Source organism: Gossypium hirsutum, chromosome D06 (assembly GCF_007990345.1).
Source record: "Gossypium hirsutum isolate 1008001.06 chromosome D06, Gossypium_hirsutum_v2.1, whole genome shotgun sequence".
NCBI classification, from domain to species: Eukaryota; Viridiplantae; Streptophyta; class Magnoliopsida; order Malvales; family Malvaceae; genus Gossypium; species Gossypium hirsutum.
In genome coordinates, this window is record NC_053442.1 from 48,650,797 (window position 1) to 48,668,758 (window position 17,962).

The window sequence follows — 17,962 nt, forward strand, 5'->3', positions numbered from 1 at the left end:
CCAAAATTTTATCAAAAAAATTTTCAGAGTTTGTTACTGTCTTTAACCACAACAGAGTGATTCTAATACCATAATTGTTTTCTAAAATAAAATTTTAGCGAAGACAGAAGGAAGAGACTCGGTATTCTTTAAACTCATTTATCAGATTTAAACAAAAATATATTTTGTTCGAAAAACACTTTTCACAAAAGAAAATTTGAACCCAAAATCACAGAGTAAGTTTTGAACCTGGCTCTGATACCATAAAATGTAACACCCAAAACCCAACCTAGACTTTATGGCCAAATCTAGAGAAGTTACCATGATTCACTTTGAAAATTCAGGAATCATTTTAGCGTGTAGAAAATTACAAGCTTTTGATAACACAATTCCAGTTTATCTTAAATGACAACATATTCCTTACTTAATTTTTTAATTATTTCGATAAAAACATATTTATAAAAACACTTATAATGGCAGCAAAACTCTTAGCTAAATTCAGTTTGAAAATCGTAGTTTCAATTTTTAAAATCCAAAGTTTTGTTGATAGTGATGTTAAAATTTTAAAAATGATTAAATAGTTTAAAACATAAAATTGAAAGTCCAAAACAAAAATAGTTCCAAATGTCCGAAACAGTCCAACAGAACCAAAACAAAATGAATCAACTTTTTAAGTAACACAAATTATCTATGTTTAACCGAGCTCCCATCACACCGACTCATCCTATGTCTGAGAGTTACCTAAGAGTCAAACAAATAGAGAATGAGCTTACAAGCTCAATATGTAACTTATAAAAATAACAACATATACGAGTTCAGACATATGTTCGGATTTCAAACAGACATATTTCACAAACAAAAACAGAATCAAAACACATCAAATATAGATTTTAAATCCTACCCCATCTACTACACATCATCTCTGACCATCCCTACACACCATATAGGGTATTAAACCCATCCAGCCCTACACACCACTAAGTGACTGTAGGTCACTTTTCAGAATATTTGTAGCCTAACTGCCAGATCATTAAGCAGTAATTCGCCAGAATCATATATATATTTGGCTAAGCCACCAAATACGTCAAATAGATTAAACCGCCCAGACTTCCTCCATAAACATATTTCCCACCCCAATGAACATGCAGAACTAACAGGTATCATAAATGTATATGATATACATGCTTTATATACCTAATTCAGACCATACTTAGCAAATAACATATTATACTTAACATAATATGGATCATACTTAACATAATACAGATCATTCTTAGCATATAACTTATTAATCATGTGTACATAAATCGTATTTAACATTAACAGAACATCAGATATCATGATTTATAGCCTAATTTGTATCATACGGACCCTACAGAAGGCCTACGTCTGACTTGTACGACGAATACGACCCTAGAACACATTTTAAAATTTGGGCCCATATGCCCGTACGGCCCACACAGTCTACTTGGCCAACCTATGTGGCCTACAGGGTCTTATACATGCCCGTGTGGCCGACACGACCTACTTGGCCAACCCGTATGGACTACACGTCACCCACGCCCATATGACCCACACGGCCCAATTGATCGAGACGATCTAGCACACGGTTTGTCATGCTGTTATGTGTTGCACACAGCTTGGCACACGACCGTGTGGCATAGATAGTCTATTTTTTGGCTTTCAACCATTCGCGAGTTTTCAGGTTTTCGTTACGCACCTAGTCATTTTCGATGTGGACCCAAGGACGAATACTTTAGTACCTAAAACGACCATTCATATGAATTAATTAACTTAATTTTACAAAACTTGAGTGCTAAATCATGACCCAACAATGTCAATCAAACTTCAATACAGAGAACTCAACCTCAAACAGCGATGAATACGGTCACTTACCCTCAAGAACAAGCAGCGACAACAACGAGAGGATAATCAATAAACTAAGACCCCATCGTAAATGAGCATAAAGAAAGGAAAGAAAGGAAAAGCTTAAAAGAAAAGATGAGCATGACTTGAGAGAAAACAGAAAAAAAAAAGAAAAAAAAAATGGCAGGAGTAGAGAGATGTGGGAGCAAAAATTTAGGGAGAAGTTAGGGGAAAATCTAATTAATTTTAAAACAACCCAAATCTAATCCTACTAACCACTAATCAAATTTCTGGTAACTAACGCATTATCCAAAGTTTGAAATTGATCCAAACTCATCCACCTAGGTGACCCAAGCAAAAATAACAAAAAAATATTATCAATTTTCGAACACATGACCATACGATAAACTAACACCTTACCACTAAACCAACAAGCTCATATGTCACAAGTTCAACGAAAATAATTTTAAGCCAAATAAACAAGGATAGAGTTAAGAGAAACAATAACTTAATTTTTCCAAAAAAAAAATTTTGAACCCATGACCTCAAGCACACATTTAAGGCCCTTATCCACTAAAGCACACACTTAATTATGATAGACTTTAACAAATTAGAAATTCAAATTTTCGAGGCGTTACAAGAAGTGTCTGTAGAAGTGGGTATTTCTGCAAAAATTATGACAAAAACAATGAAAACAAGAGACAGTAAAGTTGTTTATGCAGTTTAGTTTTCCTATATCTGTAAAGTCTAGCTCAATGAGATGAATCCACTATCTTTGAAGCAAATACAAGTGATCCTAGTTCTAACACAACTTAATGAAAAATCTTTACTTTTGTATCTCAAAGACTAGATCTCTCACCACTAAATTATTCCACTAAAAACTTAGGTTGTAAAACCAATCACAAATAGGTTTTACAATATATATATATGTGCTTTCACAAATACCAAAACCTTACTTAAATAGATAAGTGCTCTCAATCAATCACTTTCATAACCTATACAAGTCTCTCAATTATATAAAGTTTTCTAGACTTGAAAACATAATGAAAATCAATTACAATCCCTTCTAAACAGTAGTTATATTAGCTAAATATAATATAATACTCAATAACCAAAGTAAAATGGACCATTCGCAAATAAGTCTTCAAGTTTCGGTCCAGTCCAACTTCCTTCATCCAAAGGATTCGACATATACAATTCAATCCTTCAAATATGTTTCTTCACATGAATTAAACTTCATTGATCAGCTTGAATCATTCCACGATATCAGCACAACTCAAAAATCTGGTTCAATAAACTGTCAATATTCCAAATATTGCAAGTTATTATTTTGTCATAATGGTAAAGGAAGTGGGTACTTCCCTTAACACATTGCAACAACTTCAAATATTTTAACAAACACATTAAAATACAGAAATACCCATATGTATTAATATAAAAAATAAAACAATATGCTAATAACTTTTATATAAGGCGAAGCAAGAATAGTTTGGCAAGAGCATGGTTGTGTGTGGCTTGATTCAGTTTTTTCTTTTTCTAGGATTTTTTAAGTCATATGTGATAATACGGTTTGATTCAATTCTTGATATTTTCATATTATTTTGGGTTTGAATTTTTGGATTTTATTTGACAAAATGAGCTTTCTTTTATAGCTTTTGAACATTATTTGACAAAATTTTAATTTCTTTTCATAAATATTTTTAAAAAAACTAATTAATTAAGTAAAAAATAATCAATAACTTTTAAAAAAAGTATATATTATTTTTTAAATTATTTTAAATATAAAATATCTATTTTTACCTTATATAAAATTTAAATTAATTACAAATTAATAAAAAAATAAAATTCAATTGATTTTGTAATTTGTGAATGAAAATCATGTAAAACACCAAAATTGAGATCGATTTTTGGGATTTTCAAAAATAAATAAATAAAATTCTCTGCATTAGGCTAGAGTGTTGACAATAGTAAATCCAAAATGTTTCTGGGTTGTTAGTGGAGATCTATTGTTGGTTTGGGTGCCCATTAATTTTATGTGGCAAGTAGTTGAAAGGCTCGTTGCTTTTACATGTGCTGCCTTTACAAGGCGACTTGACAATAGATGTATGTGAGCATTTGGATCCTTGGGCCTTTATCCTATGTGAGAGGGATTTAACACCTTATATGGTGTTGACTGTTGAAGCATTTCATCGGTTTTAATAATTGGGGTTGGAATTGTTCATAATATGTTTGTAATTTGCAGCACTATCTGATGTTTTTATTAAGACTCTCTTCGTAGCATCTTGTGTTTGAAACAAGAATGAAGTGGTCTTTTTCCAACATTAAATTACAATGCAACACTTTCCCTCCCTTATAAATACGCCTCTAATTTTATCAAAATAATTAATTGTCTTTTCAACCCTCAAACTTGGTAAATTGTCACGTATACGACATGTTATCATTTAATTATTATTTTTAATTTTAAAATATATATTTTTAATAATTTTAAAATTTTAAATTTTAAAAAAAATTAATTAAATGATGACATGTCATCTATGTGGCAATCCACTTGCATGCCACGTTAAAAAAGTTCAAAATATTTTTCATCTATTTTAAAATGATTTAACAAAAAATATAAATTTAAGAGCTAGATGAAAATTTAAATAGAAAACTATAACGAGTTCTAAATATTTAATTGTTTAAGTCCACCAAGCACTGCCCAATCACGAAAAGAGAAGAAGGAAAAAAATTATTAAAACATAATAGTTTAACTCACAATCAATTCATTAATGGGAAAGTTAATAAATAAAATAGGAAATGAATACATGATTGAATAATTATTTACAAGGAAGATGTTTAGAATGAGATTTTTGGGCAGTGAATTCTTTGATATACCCTTGTAATAGTTTGAAATTAAAAATAAAATACGATTCACTCTAGTCTAAAAATGAATGTATTGAGATTGTATTACCAACCCCAATTCTCTCTTATCTTTATCTTTCAATTGCCTCATCTCTCTCGCCGATAATCTTATTTTCCCCGCTCCATTTATTATTGTTTACCATCATCCATGTAATTGTTTCTTACTTTTCCTTTTCAAGAGGCTCAACCTCTTCATTTTACCATCTTCTTCTTTCGTTCTTTCTCTCTCCGGAAAATTCAAGTCTCCATCATCCTTTACAGATATTCAAGAATGAATCTACAAAAGAAAAAGAGGGAGAAGCTCTATGTTATTTTCCGGGGGAAGAAACCTAGCATCTACCACTCATGGAAGGAGTGTGCATCGCTAGTTATTGGCTTTAAGGGGAACATGTACAAGTCATTCAAATATGAGAATGATGTAGTTAAAGCCTTGAAAAGGTTTGAAAACTCTAGTGTTATACTTCTTTCCTCATCTATGCAGAATTCCACATGTCAAGAACATGGTACTCGAGTTCTATGCTAATTTTTAGAAGACAATAACTGATAATGATGATGAGCACTATATAAAGGCCTATGTGCATGAGCATTACTTCTCCTTCAACCCCATTGACATCAATAATTCTTACCCCATAGAAGAGAAGATAATGATGATAATTTGTTCTAAACTATTAATCTTACTGCACAACTAACAACGTCAGGACCACATGACTTGAAGGTTAAGACTTCATGAATTCTAAATTGGAACCAAATGATGCCACCCTTCAAACAATTATAACCATGATCTGGTTTCCATCAAAACAAGGCATGTGTGCTAACAAATGTGTGGCTGCTCTATTGTATAAGGATGTATAAGCCTAGAACAAGAGGCATATGTTATTGCTTCCCTTGCATCCCAAATCATGTTACAAGAAAAGGACTTAATGCAGGAAAGAGAAGTCCTTTAACAAAAAATAAGATAGGAGTCAAGGAACTACTACTACTATGATTGCTTTATTGCTTATGGTATTTAGAGTTATGATGATTTTTTTGGTTGGTGAACTTTATTTGCCCTCTACTTAAGTATAGATATTAATGTTGTGATATTTAATACATGGATTGCTATGGTTTGAATACTATGTTTTTTTTTCTATTACTAATGATATTTTTATTATTGAATTAAAGATTAATTTTATAGTTTACTTATTAATGATTAATTTTGTAGTTTACTTTCATAACTAATTGGTTTAATTAGGGCGAGCAATAACTCTTTTATGGATAGGATCAGAAAATCAGTCAAGTAAGGACTCTATTTAAAGACTTTATATATGATTGTGGATGAAGAAATATAGTTGCTATAGATGTTAAATCCCTCAAAACCTCTTCTTATTTGATGCCATATAGGAGTATTACTAAATCACAATTCAAAAAGATCACGTTCACACTACTTGAAGTTTTTCAAGCTTATAATGCCTATTTAAAGATAACCTATTTACTTAATTACGTTGTCACACCCCAAAAGTGGGCCTAAAAGTTTTAAGGTAAATTAGGAATTTTGGCTTGGAATGGGTTTGGAAATTTTGAACTGTGGTAACCCGAAATTGTTTTCATCTATGGCTTTTTGAAAATTGAAACAATTTTTGAAAATAATGTTTAAAAGACCTTCAATTTTGAAATAAGGATTGATTAATAAAAGGGTCTAAATTATGAGTTCTTAAAAGGAAATTAAACCAAATATTAATTTTCACCCTATTTTCCCCTTCATCCTTATAAAACCCATGTTAGTCTCTTCTCCATATTTTTCTTTTGTCATCTAGTGCATTCCATAGCTCCTCTCATTCAATTTTGACTCCCAAACTTAATTACTTAAATTTCTATCATTCCCCAAGCCATAAATATCCATAGTATTTCAAGAGAAACATCCAAGAACGTCATAGATTTCTCCATTGTTAAATTTTTGGGTTTTTCGGGTTTTTGATTAAATGTCCAGTTTTTCGTCAACCAAGGTAACGATTCGATTTCTTATTAGTTTTTGATGTTATTTGATCATTTAAATTGAGTTTTTAGCCAATAAATTGTATGTTTTAAATAAAAGTTGAAAATTGGGTCGTTAACGGTGAATTTTAGTATTTTGGGTAAAAACGTAGTTTCAAAGTGTTTTTCAATTAGTTTTGACATGATTAGAAGTTTTCTAAACTTGCTTTAAATTCTCGTTGAAGATTTTCAATTTTTTAATGATTTTTCATGAAATTTTCCATAAACATGTCAAAAATTTCGATACCATGAATTGGGTAGTTTTGACTAGTTTAAAGGTTGAGAATTAGTCGTAGGAAAATAATTAGATGAACGGAATCAGTTTTAAGCAAAAAGATTAAGTATGGACCGAGATAATAGAAATTCAAGTTTGTTATGTCGAAGGTTTCGATTACATGAAAATTTAGCTTAGGCTTGTGTTTTGATTGTTTGAAGTGAGTCTTTGGCTGGTTGTTTATTGTGTATATTGTGTGGTTTTTATGTGAAGCATCGAAACCATTGGAGCCTTCTGTGACCAAGGCAAAATGCACGAAAAATCTAGTTTAAGCTTTCGACAATTAAGCGAAAGCGTGATCAGTGAGTGTTTGGAATCGCTACTTGTAGACATGATTCATAGTGTTAATTGGGTGTTTAGGAATAGTCTAAACCCCTATCCTAAGTTCCGAGTGTAAACTTTCTATTTCCCTTGTTTTATTTTGGCAAATTATGTGATTTTGTGAATAATTGTGGATTGATTATTATGATGCGATAATGTGATATGAAACATGTGTGATGACTATTGTGAATTGAGTTGTGTTATGGGCATGATATACATACCAAATGACAGTGATAATGTTATGCTAATAATGCAAATATGCAGCAGAAGTGAGCAGAATTTCGGTAAGTATATATGTGTTGAATTGTGGAATGTGATATTATTATGACAGGTAATATGTGAGAATACTTGTATGTGATATATGATGTACTAATTTTAATGCACACATATGTGGTCGGATATGTGAAGGCTCAATGAGTATTATTGTGGCATTTAAAGTGCAATTAAATGTGAACCCGATAAGCATGCATTGTGTACAAGTTGTGATATAAATTGATGAATATGAACAGAAATGATGTGCATTAAATCAATAATTAAAAATGTGTAAATGTGGATATTTTGGCATTGCGATCTCTTGAAACCGTTGGATATAGTTGGCATGTCATAGGATTGTGAGTACTCACCCATATGTATTGTATTTTTGGCCATTGAGGCCCTAGGACAGGTTGGAGAGATAAGGGAATGTGAGCTAAACTCCATTCAATGGGACATGTTTGGTGTGTTAGAGAGTGTTAGCTTTATGCTTCACTTTTTGGGATATGTTCAACTTTATGAGTCAATTGGTGTGTTAGAGATCCATGTATCTGATGTGTGATGATAGAGTCCACTTTTATGTTTCATAGCCTCAAGTGCCAAATTATCGTTTAAATGTGATCTTATTTATTTTGATAATACGACGTGAGATGAATGCATAAACATGTAAATAATATGCTAAATGAGTCTATTTAAGTTTCATGAAAATGTTAGTATTTTCTCATAGTAAATTGCGTATGTAATTGTGGGTTAGGTCATTTCGACATTGGTTTACAGAGGTAAATGATGCATGTTGATTATATATTTATTGGAATGGATTAAATGCATAGACGTGTTGTATTTTTGTGGTCTAAAGTAGAGGTATCGATATTCAGGTTATTAAAACGATACCTCTGTGATATTTTGATCTGCAAGAAGTCAATATTGTAATTTGGTATCGATACCTTACCATGAGTATCGATACTCAAGTTAAAATAATCGATACTTAATAAAGGTACTGATAAATTCTGGGGTTTTATTTTTAAAAAAGAAACAAAATGTTATTTTGGTATTGATTTTCCAATTGGTATTGATATCATATAAGAGAAAATCAATACCTTTGTTTCAGTATTGATACCTGTGTAACTTGTTTCAGAATTTTGCTAAGTGGCTCTAATTCATGTTTAATTTATATTATAAGTTTGTTTGAAGTATGTTTGACATGTTTTAATGACGATTAATACATTCTTGACTTGAAAATTTGTAAAAAGTCTAATAAAATGGACGGTTGCCTATTAATGTAACATTTTATAATGTGTGTGATGCGTGACTATGGTGTGACATCCTAATATTCGGGCTCAGCGATCGGGCCAGGTATAGAGTGTTACAATGTACAAGCCAAAGAGAGCACTTATTTTTTCATTATTAGGAACTAGGTTTTAGAACAATTACTTTGTAGACAAATTATTTCATGCTTAGTTTGTAACTAAGCTTTTAAGGGAGAAGTCCTAGTGAGGAGAGTGGTGTTAATTATTTTATTGAAATGAGGTTGCATGTAACACCCCTATATTCGGTTTGACCCAAGGAACCTGATATAGGAATATTACATTTGGTGCCAAAGTGATTCTGGCTAATCACTAATTTGAACATAAAAAAATAAAGTTTTCTTAACTTATATTTTAGTCCCTACTACTTGGAACACACTTGATCTTCCTAAGTACATGCTATTCTATTCAAAATTTTGAAACATACCTTCTTGGCACTTGGAGATGGGATGAGATGGATGCTCACAACCTCAATTACAACACTTCAAAATCACTGTACCTACGCGTTGAAAATAAACGCATTAAGCCGGTGAAGACTTAGTAGTACCCATGATATTTAAATTCTATTAAAATTTTTAATTTCCAATATCTCGTTTATTTGTTTATTTATCATATTCATTTGTAACTTTTTACTTATTTCACAATTTAGTCCTTAAGTCCTCAAATCAACTTATAAAAATTACTACTCTTTTTATACATGAATCATATTTCACCATTTAGTATAAATTTTCATTATTCTTTCACAATTTATTTTTACATATTTAACTTACTAGTCATTGTCTTTCTTATACTTCTTCAGATACATTCAAATTACTTACGTCTTCACTTTACTAATTTAATATTTCGAACATTAATAGAAGATAAATCTTTACCTTGTAACGGAAATTGTTTACCCTTTTAGCAGAGGTCCAGTAGACTAAACAGAACACTTAGGATATACGGAACTGATACAAAGGTGCATTATTATGCACTATTAAACAGAGAGCATTAAAGTGCTATACAGAGAGCACAAATATGCTAAACGGAGAGCACTAATGTGCTAATAATCAGAGAGTGTGCTAAGGTTCCTTAATGGCATGCCATAAATATCCTAGCAGTTCTAATCTCGTCTACTTGGGCAAATCATATCGTACAAACATATCACTTTTACACTTTTTGCATAATGCTTTTACATACTTTACAATTTAATCCTTGTACCAATAATCCATATACTTATATCTTCCACTATTTTTAATACATGTAATAAATCTCTAAATTCAATATTCATCCTGTTCTTAATGCATTTTTGGGTGATTATTCGATGTTAAATTATGAATTTTATGCTCCTACTCCTTTAAATTCATATTTTTATACTTAGGAGAGAATTTGATAGCAAAAGGAGCAAAAATTGAAAAATTGGAGCAAGGTACAGGGGCAACACAAGCTAAATCATTCCACACGGATTGGGCACACGACCGTGTGAGCCATACGAGCTACCACATGGCCATGTGGGAGGCCGTGTCGATTTCGTAAATTGCACTCCAAACAGCAAAAAAACACGATTTTTAGGGGTTTTGGGGCAATCTGAGACCTATATATGACAAAAATAAGAAGATAGGAGAGAGCTGTCACAGAATACTCAAGAAAACAACTCGAAAAACACCATTGAAGCCAATCCTAAGGCAGATTTCTGTCAAGATTGAAGACTCCCAGTTGATTTCTTTAGAGATTATATTAGTTTCTTTATTTCTTTCGGTTATACTATCTTTGGGATGTTTTTATTTGCAAGCATGAATTAATTTTCTAAATACATAGGGAGATGAACCCTATGATGAATTTTATCTTTTGATTTTTATTTTATGCAATAAATACTAGATTTTGTTCTCAATTATGTGTACTTAATTCTTGGTTTAATATTTCTAGATTATTGATCCATGTTTGATGTGCTTAAATTAGAGGAGGAATAGACCTTTTTTAAGAGTAGATCTAATGTAATTGAGTGAAGTTACATGCAATCATAGAAATATGATTACATAAATCTACCAGATTAGAGTCACATCTAATAGGGGGATCCAGAGATCGAGTTAATTTGACAATAGGAGTTTTAATTAGAAAGAAATTTCAATTAATCAACCTAGAGTCAGTTGCTCTTAGTCTTGAAGAGAGATATTAGCATAATTTTGGGACTTCTACGGATCAAGATACTAAGTCAAGAAATTGCGTAATATAGATTGATAATGACATATGAAATCTAGGTGAATTCTTTCATGGGTATTCTTTTGCTTCTTGGTTGTTAATCGGTTATTTTCCTATTTTGTTCTTTGTCGCGTTCTTTAGTTAATATAATTAGTTAATTTTAGTTTTTAATCAGTCACTCTAATTTTTTGGTTAAATAATAGAAAAACGACAATTACTAGTACTTTTAGTCTTCGTGATAATGATATCTTTGCTTACTGTAGCTATACTATTAATTGATAGGTGCACTTGTCTTTGTTAAATTTTTAGTTAGTTTACGACTGCATCAGGGAAGTCATGTTTCTCCGATCACCGTTGATCCTTCTAGAACATAAAGACTGCCAATTTTTTTACCTTTCATCAAAACAAGAGCCCCACGAGATACCTTATAGTCTTTTGGCTTGATGTTGATTTTACAATCCTTTGAGTCCAAAATTCCAAAAGAGATGATAATTTTCTTTAAATTAGACACTTGCCTGACAATACCAATATCGGTTACCCTACTAGGTGAACCATTCCCCATGCACACAACTCCACCTTCAACTGAACAATATGTGGAGAATCAGTCCCTGTTGGGACACTTGTGGAAAGAACACCTCGAATCTATGATTCATTTAGACGTAAGCTCGAAGCTTTCACTAGTTGACACAAACAAGAAATCATCACCCTTGTCATTGGCCAAATTAACACCAACTAAATCTTCTTCATTGCTTTCAACAACCCTTTTATTTCACAGTTTGTAACAATCTACCTTAACGTGACCTCACTTCTTACAATAGCGACATTTCTTGTCTTGTTTCCTTGATGCTACCAAATTGTCTTGTTTCCTTGATGCTACCAAATTCAAGGTTTCTCTATCTTACTTGATACCCAAACCAAACTCATTGTCGATTTAGTCTTGGCTCAACAAATGACCCTTCATATCCTTAAATAAGAGATTATCTATGTCATAAATCATGGTCTCCCTAAAAGACTTGTATGAATGGGGTAAAGAATACAATAATAACATAGCTTGATCTTCATCGTCAATTTAAACCTTATCATTTTTTAAATCATTCAAAAAAGTAATAATTTGACTGATGTGACCTCTAAGGCGATCACTTTCGTCCATGCAGAACGTGTATAAACATTGTTTCAATCCTAATAGGTTAGCCAGAAACTTTATCGCGTAGAGGGTTTCTAACCTTTTCCATAAGGTAAATGTCGATTCTCCATCAAAACCTCTTACAACATAGTATTTGTTAGATATAATTGAATCATGGATAAAACTTTTTTATCTAACCTATCTCGTTCTTGTTTATCCATGTTTGTAGGTTTTCTCTCCGAAGGACCTTCTCAAGATCGTTTTGAATCAGAATTGTCGTCATTAGAACTTGCAATAGATTGAAATTTTTGATGCCATCGAACTTATCAATATCAACCCTTGTAGTTGCCATCTCTAAACGGGTTGATTGTGGAAATCGAACTAGTTCTGATACCAATTTATTGGGGATAAACCCGATTAAGTAGCAAACAAGTAAAAATATAAAAAAAAATTGAAAAGATCGAAGAAATATTTTAAGTGAAAAAACCCCTTCGAAGAGGATAAAAAACCATGAGCAAAGATAATTTCTACTATAACGATAAAAACGATGAAGTACAAAGATGAAGATAAAACTAAACCCTGAAACTCGAAATAAGAATCCTCAAAACGTAAACACAAAATTCTCTGAAAGCTTGTAAAAGCTAATACCTAAATGTGTAATGAGTTATTTTTCTAGGGTGGAAAATGGTCTATTTATAGACTAAATTCGTAGGTAAAATAATATTAAGATAACCTACACTAATCAGAGTTTAAGTGAAAAACTAAAAATAGAGTTTAACTAAGAGAAAAAAAAGCCAGAAAAATGCAAGACATAACTCACCATTAATAACAACTAAGTTTTCTATGTGCGAATTAGTGCTAAAATTCATTATTTGATAAGATATTTTTTATTGGTTTAATTACGATGATATTGCCTTAAAATGTACATGTGCTAATGTTATTGATTTTCTTTATGAATTAAGTTATGATTTTTGTCAAATTGGTTTGGCGAGCATTCATTAAAGTGAATTTTTTGTTATGGATATATATAATTTTTAGGTGCTTTGATGCAAACTCATGTCAGTCGTAATACAAGTTTAAAGAATTTGATTTTAAGTGCTTTATAATATTTGGTTTTTACATTTTATGGTTCCAAATATTTGATTAAATTATGATGTAGTTTATTGTATGGATTGTGGGATATACCAACTATTATGATTTTGATTTTCAAGATATTTAGTTTAATGGTTTTAAATTTTTGGTGTAAAATATTTAGTAGCATAACTTTCTATTTTTATTATAAAAGAGTTAGAAGGTTAAGGTTTTTATATTTTTTATTGCAATATTTAGACAACCCTACTTTGGGTTATTTTAGGAACTATAGTGCAATAAAAAAATTCAGATTTGACCTTTGGTTGTTATGGAAATTTTAAATTTAAATATTAGTATATTAATATATATTGTAAAATAATTTAGTTGAAACAATAAATTGCCAAAGTGATCTATGTTGTTAAAGTTATTTTTTTGTTAAATATAAAAATTTTTGTGCATGTAACTTAAGTCATGTTAATCATTATCGGTCTAAAGAAAAGTTAATATTTAACAAAATTACATGTGCAATTGTGGTAATAAACACATGACAATTCTTCGAGTTTACATCTGAGTAATAAATCTGCCCAAAAGAAGATTTATTACTTGATATGTCCTTATTGTCAGTGTTTGATTATTGCACCAATATATCACTTATGAAGTGAGGCGCCGTGCAATGACACGAAATGTACATCGTGGTGGAAAAATATGGGTACGTATATTTCCAGACAAATCAGTTACGGTAAAACCTACAGAAACACGTATAGATTCGGGGAAAGAATGTCCTGAGTATTGGGTAACTGTCATTAAAACGAGCATAATACTTTATGAACTGAGCGAAGTAATCGAAAATATAGCCAGAAAGGCTATTTCAATAGCATTGTAAAAAATGCCTATAAAAACTCAATTTATTATGTCAAGATAGGAATATGGAACCAAAAGAAAGAAGTCTTGTCTTGGGATTAATAATAAAAAAACAATTGCAAGTTTTCTTCTTCTTTTTTTGACAAACAATATTTCTTTTTTTCTTTGTCATTTGTTACATAGAAAAAAGATATTTAAAAAATGATTCAACCTCATAACCATTTGAATGTAGTAGATAACAGCGAGTCCCGAGAATTGATGTGTATTCGAGTCATAGGAGCTAGTAATCATCGTATCAATGGGATCAATGATACTTCCAGCAAGAAATATATCGAAGGGTTAGTGCTGGGTTAGTGTTAGGTTAGCCGAAAATCAAAGTTTATCAGAAGCTTAGTCTAAAATTCCTGAAAAATTAGATTTTTATGATTACATTGGCAATAATCCGGCAAAAGGAGGATTATTCAGAGTGAGTTCAATGGACAATGGGGATGGAATAGCTGTTGGGTGGTTAGGGCACCCTATCTTTAAAGATAAAGACAGGTGTGAACTTTTTGTATGTCTTAATATTTTGTCCAAAGGTGAAATATTAATGGAGTGTCCGATATCTTAAAACGAGATTTACCTTTACTCAAATTATTTTGGTTTATATTTGAAGTTTTATGTGAGCTTGTTTTGATTGATTCAGCTACCATTATACTTACCAACATCACCACATGCATTGAAACATTTAGAGGCACTATGTCTAATAAGATTACCACAACTATGGAATTTATGACCGATATTGAAAAGTAAGTGTTCAAGAACAAAAAAGTTGAAATTGGTATGTTCTTAACAAATCTAATTTCAATAGGGTACATAAAGAAAAATAAGAAAGTTTTAGATATGACACCACAAAAGATTCAACTAAGGATGGTTGTTTCTCTTGTGGTGCGAAAGGTGCACTACTTTGACTTTGGTACCTAGATACACTTGGTGGATAGATTCCGATGCAACAACGCACATCAATATGTCTATGCAAGGTTGTCAGAACTACAGAAAGTCAAATGATGGTGAAAGATACATCTACGAAGACAATACTAATTTGATTGAATTGAAGCAATAGGTACTTTTAGATTATTATTAAGAAATGGATTTTATTTGAATTTGAATGAGAATTTTGTTGTTTTTTTTAGGTGGAACTTAATTTTTATTTCATCATTAGACAAATTCGGTTATTCTTGTACATTTAAAAATGTAAAATTTAGTGTAATCCATAATTCAAAATTGGTTGGTTTCGGTTCTTTATTAGGTTATGATAATCTATTTTACTTAATACTATTACGTCATTTAATGAATTATTGCATACTACTGTAATAAATAAGAAACTCAAATTAACAACTAAGAATTCAACTTCGTTGTAACAAAAGAGATTAGGTTATGTCTCTAAAAGAGGAATTGAAAACTTGTGTCCAACGATATTCTTGATCCCATTTATCCTTTCGGATACTTTGAAATATCTAAGGGTTACAAATTTTAAGGTTTCAATACTAAGGTTTTTGTTAAGACGGGTAATGTTTGTTCTTTGAGGATGTTGAGTTTGTGGGGTAGAGAGAGAATTAAAGAGATTGTCTTTGAAGATGAATAAGTTGATGTTCCTCAATACATTCTTTTAATTACTATTGATAAATATCAAGAACAATTTATTATACTTGATATTGTTCAAATAGTAACTCCATATTAAGACAATTTCAAAGAACCTCACAGTTAAATTACAAACTCAGCAACCTCAAGAACCAATGTCATTAAGAACGACTAGTAGAGAAAGAGTTATAATGGCTTTAGTGACATATTTTGACCTTGAGTTATATTAGATAAATGTCAAAACTGTGTTTCTAAATGGAAACATTGATGAGACCATTATTTATATGGTGCAACCAGAAAACTGTGTATTCGGTGATGCAAAGTCAATGGTTCACAAATTAAAGAAATTCATTTATGGAATTATGTAAGCCTTCCGTTAATGGTATTACAAATTCCACTAAGTGATTATCTCATTTTTTTTAGAGATGGATTTGGTTGATGATTGTATATGCCACAAGTTCAGTGGGAGTAAGGTTTTATTTTTTATTTTTTAAAGCATATTGGGACAAACTCCATATGAGCACACTGTTCATATGATCATATTGGGATCTGCTTACTAAATGACTAACACTCAAAGTTTTTATGAGCACACTGTTCATATGGGTGTAATGTCATTTCAAAATATTTCGTTTTAGTAAGAGTTTGTAAATATTTTTCTATTATGGACACAGTTTTCAGTTATTTTAATTTATGGATATTAAGAACATTTTCTATAAAAATAAAGTTTATTTAATTTATTAAGATTATGATTTTGGTAAAATTTGATCTCACTAAAGTTAAAGAAAATTAGTTGGAAATAAATTTATTTAAATTACATTGTGTGTAAATTGCTACGTATTTATATTTGATTAGGTTGGTATATATTATATTAGTGATAAATTTAATTATGATATATGTAATGAGTTCAGATTAATTTTATGTTAAAATAATTAATAGATGAAATTAGGGTTTTTTACAAAATTATTATAAAAAATAAAAAAAACCAAAATGTTATCCCTTTTTTTATTTACCAAAATATTATAAATTTTTTTATTTACCAAAATATACCAAAAAAAACCTGCAAAAAAAATCTGACAACAGCCTGATCAAGCCAATCACATTGGCGACACCAAAGGTGCCAAAGTGATTGGCGGCACCAAAGGTGCCAAAGTGATTGGCCTAACCAAAGGTGCCAAAGAGATTGGCCTGACCGGACTAAAATGTAACTCTCTGCAGTTTCAAGGACCTGACATGCAAATTTACTATTTTGAATTTTGAAAGTGAATTGCTGCCGCTGTGCGTGTGGGGCGCACTAAAATTGAAATGTGACTAATTGCCTTCTAAGCCCTCCTTATTTATTATTTTCTTTTTATTCCCCTTCAACTCACTTTTTTATTTAATAAACAAGCCTTCAACCTATTTTTGTAGTTAAATAAGCTCTTAATCTATGATTTTTACTCATAAAAGCCCTTTATTTTATTATTAAAGTAAATATATTTTACCTAAAGTAAAGCTATTTAAAAAAGAATAAACTAATTCGCATTTTATGTATTATTTTGGTAATTTGATGAGAATAGTTTATTAAATAAAAAAATTTACTAAATTTGATGAGAATAGTTTATAATTATAATTTATTTTTTCTATTTAGGTTACATTTATGGGTGATCAATTTTATTATTACTTCTGGTTTTTCAATAAGGCATGCATGGTATTTCTATTAATTTTTTAATTAAATCTAATATTAGTTAAGTGATAATTAAGATACTTAGAATTCTAATTAAGTAATAAATCTATTTTACTTTAATAAACTATTCTCATCAAATTACCAAAATTTATAATATTAGTTAAGTGATAATTAAGATACTTAGAATTCTAATTAAGTAATAACTCTATTTTACTTTAATAAGTTTATTAAAAAGTAATAACTCTATTTTACTTTAATAAACTATTGCTTTTAGGCTTAGTTTAGTAATGTTTCAAAAAATGTTTTTAGGAAAAAATGTTTTTAAGGAGAAGTAAAAATTGATGAGTAAAAATCATAGATTAAGAGCTTTTATGAGTAAAAATTTAGGAGAAGTAAAATATATTTACTTTAATAATAAAATAAAGGAATTTTATGAGTAAAAATAATAGATTAAGAGCTTATTTAACTACAAATATAGGTTGAGGGCTTGTTTATTAAATAAAAAAGTGAGTTGAAGGGGAATAAAAAGAAAATAATAAATA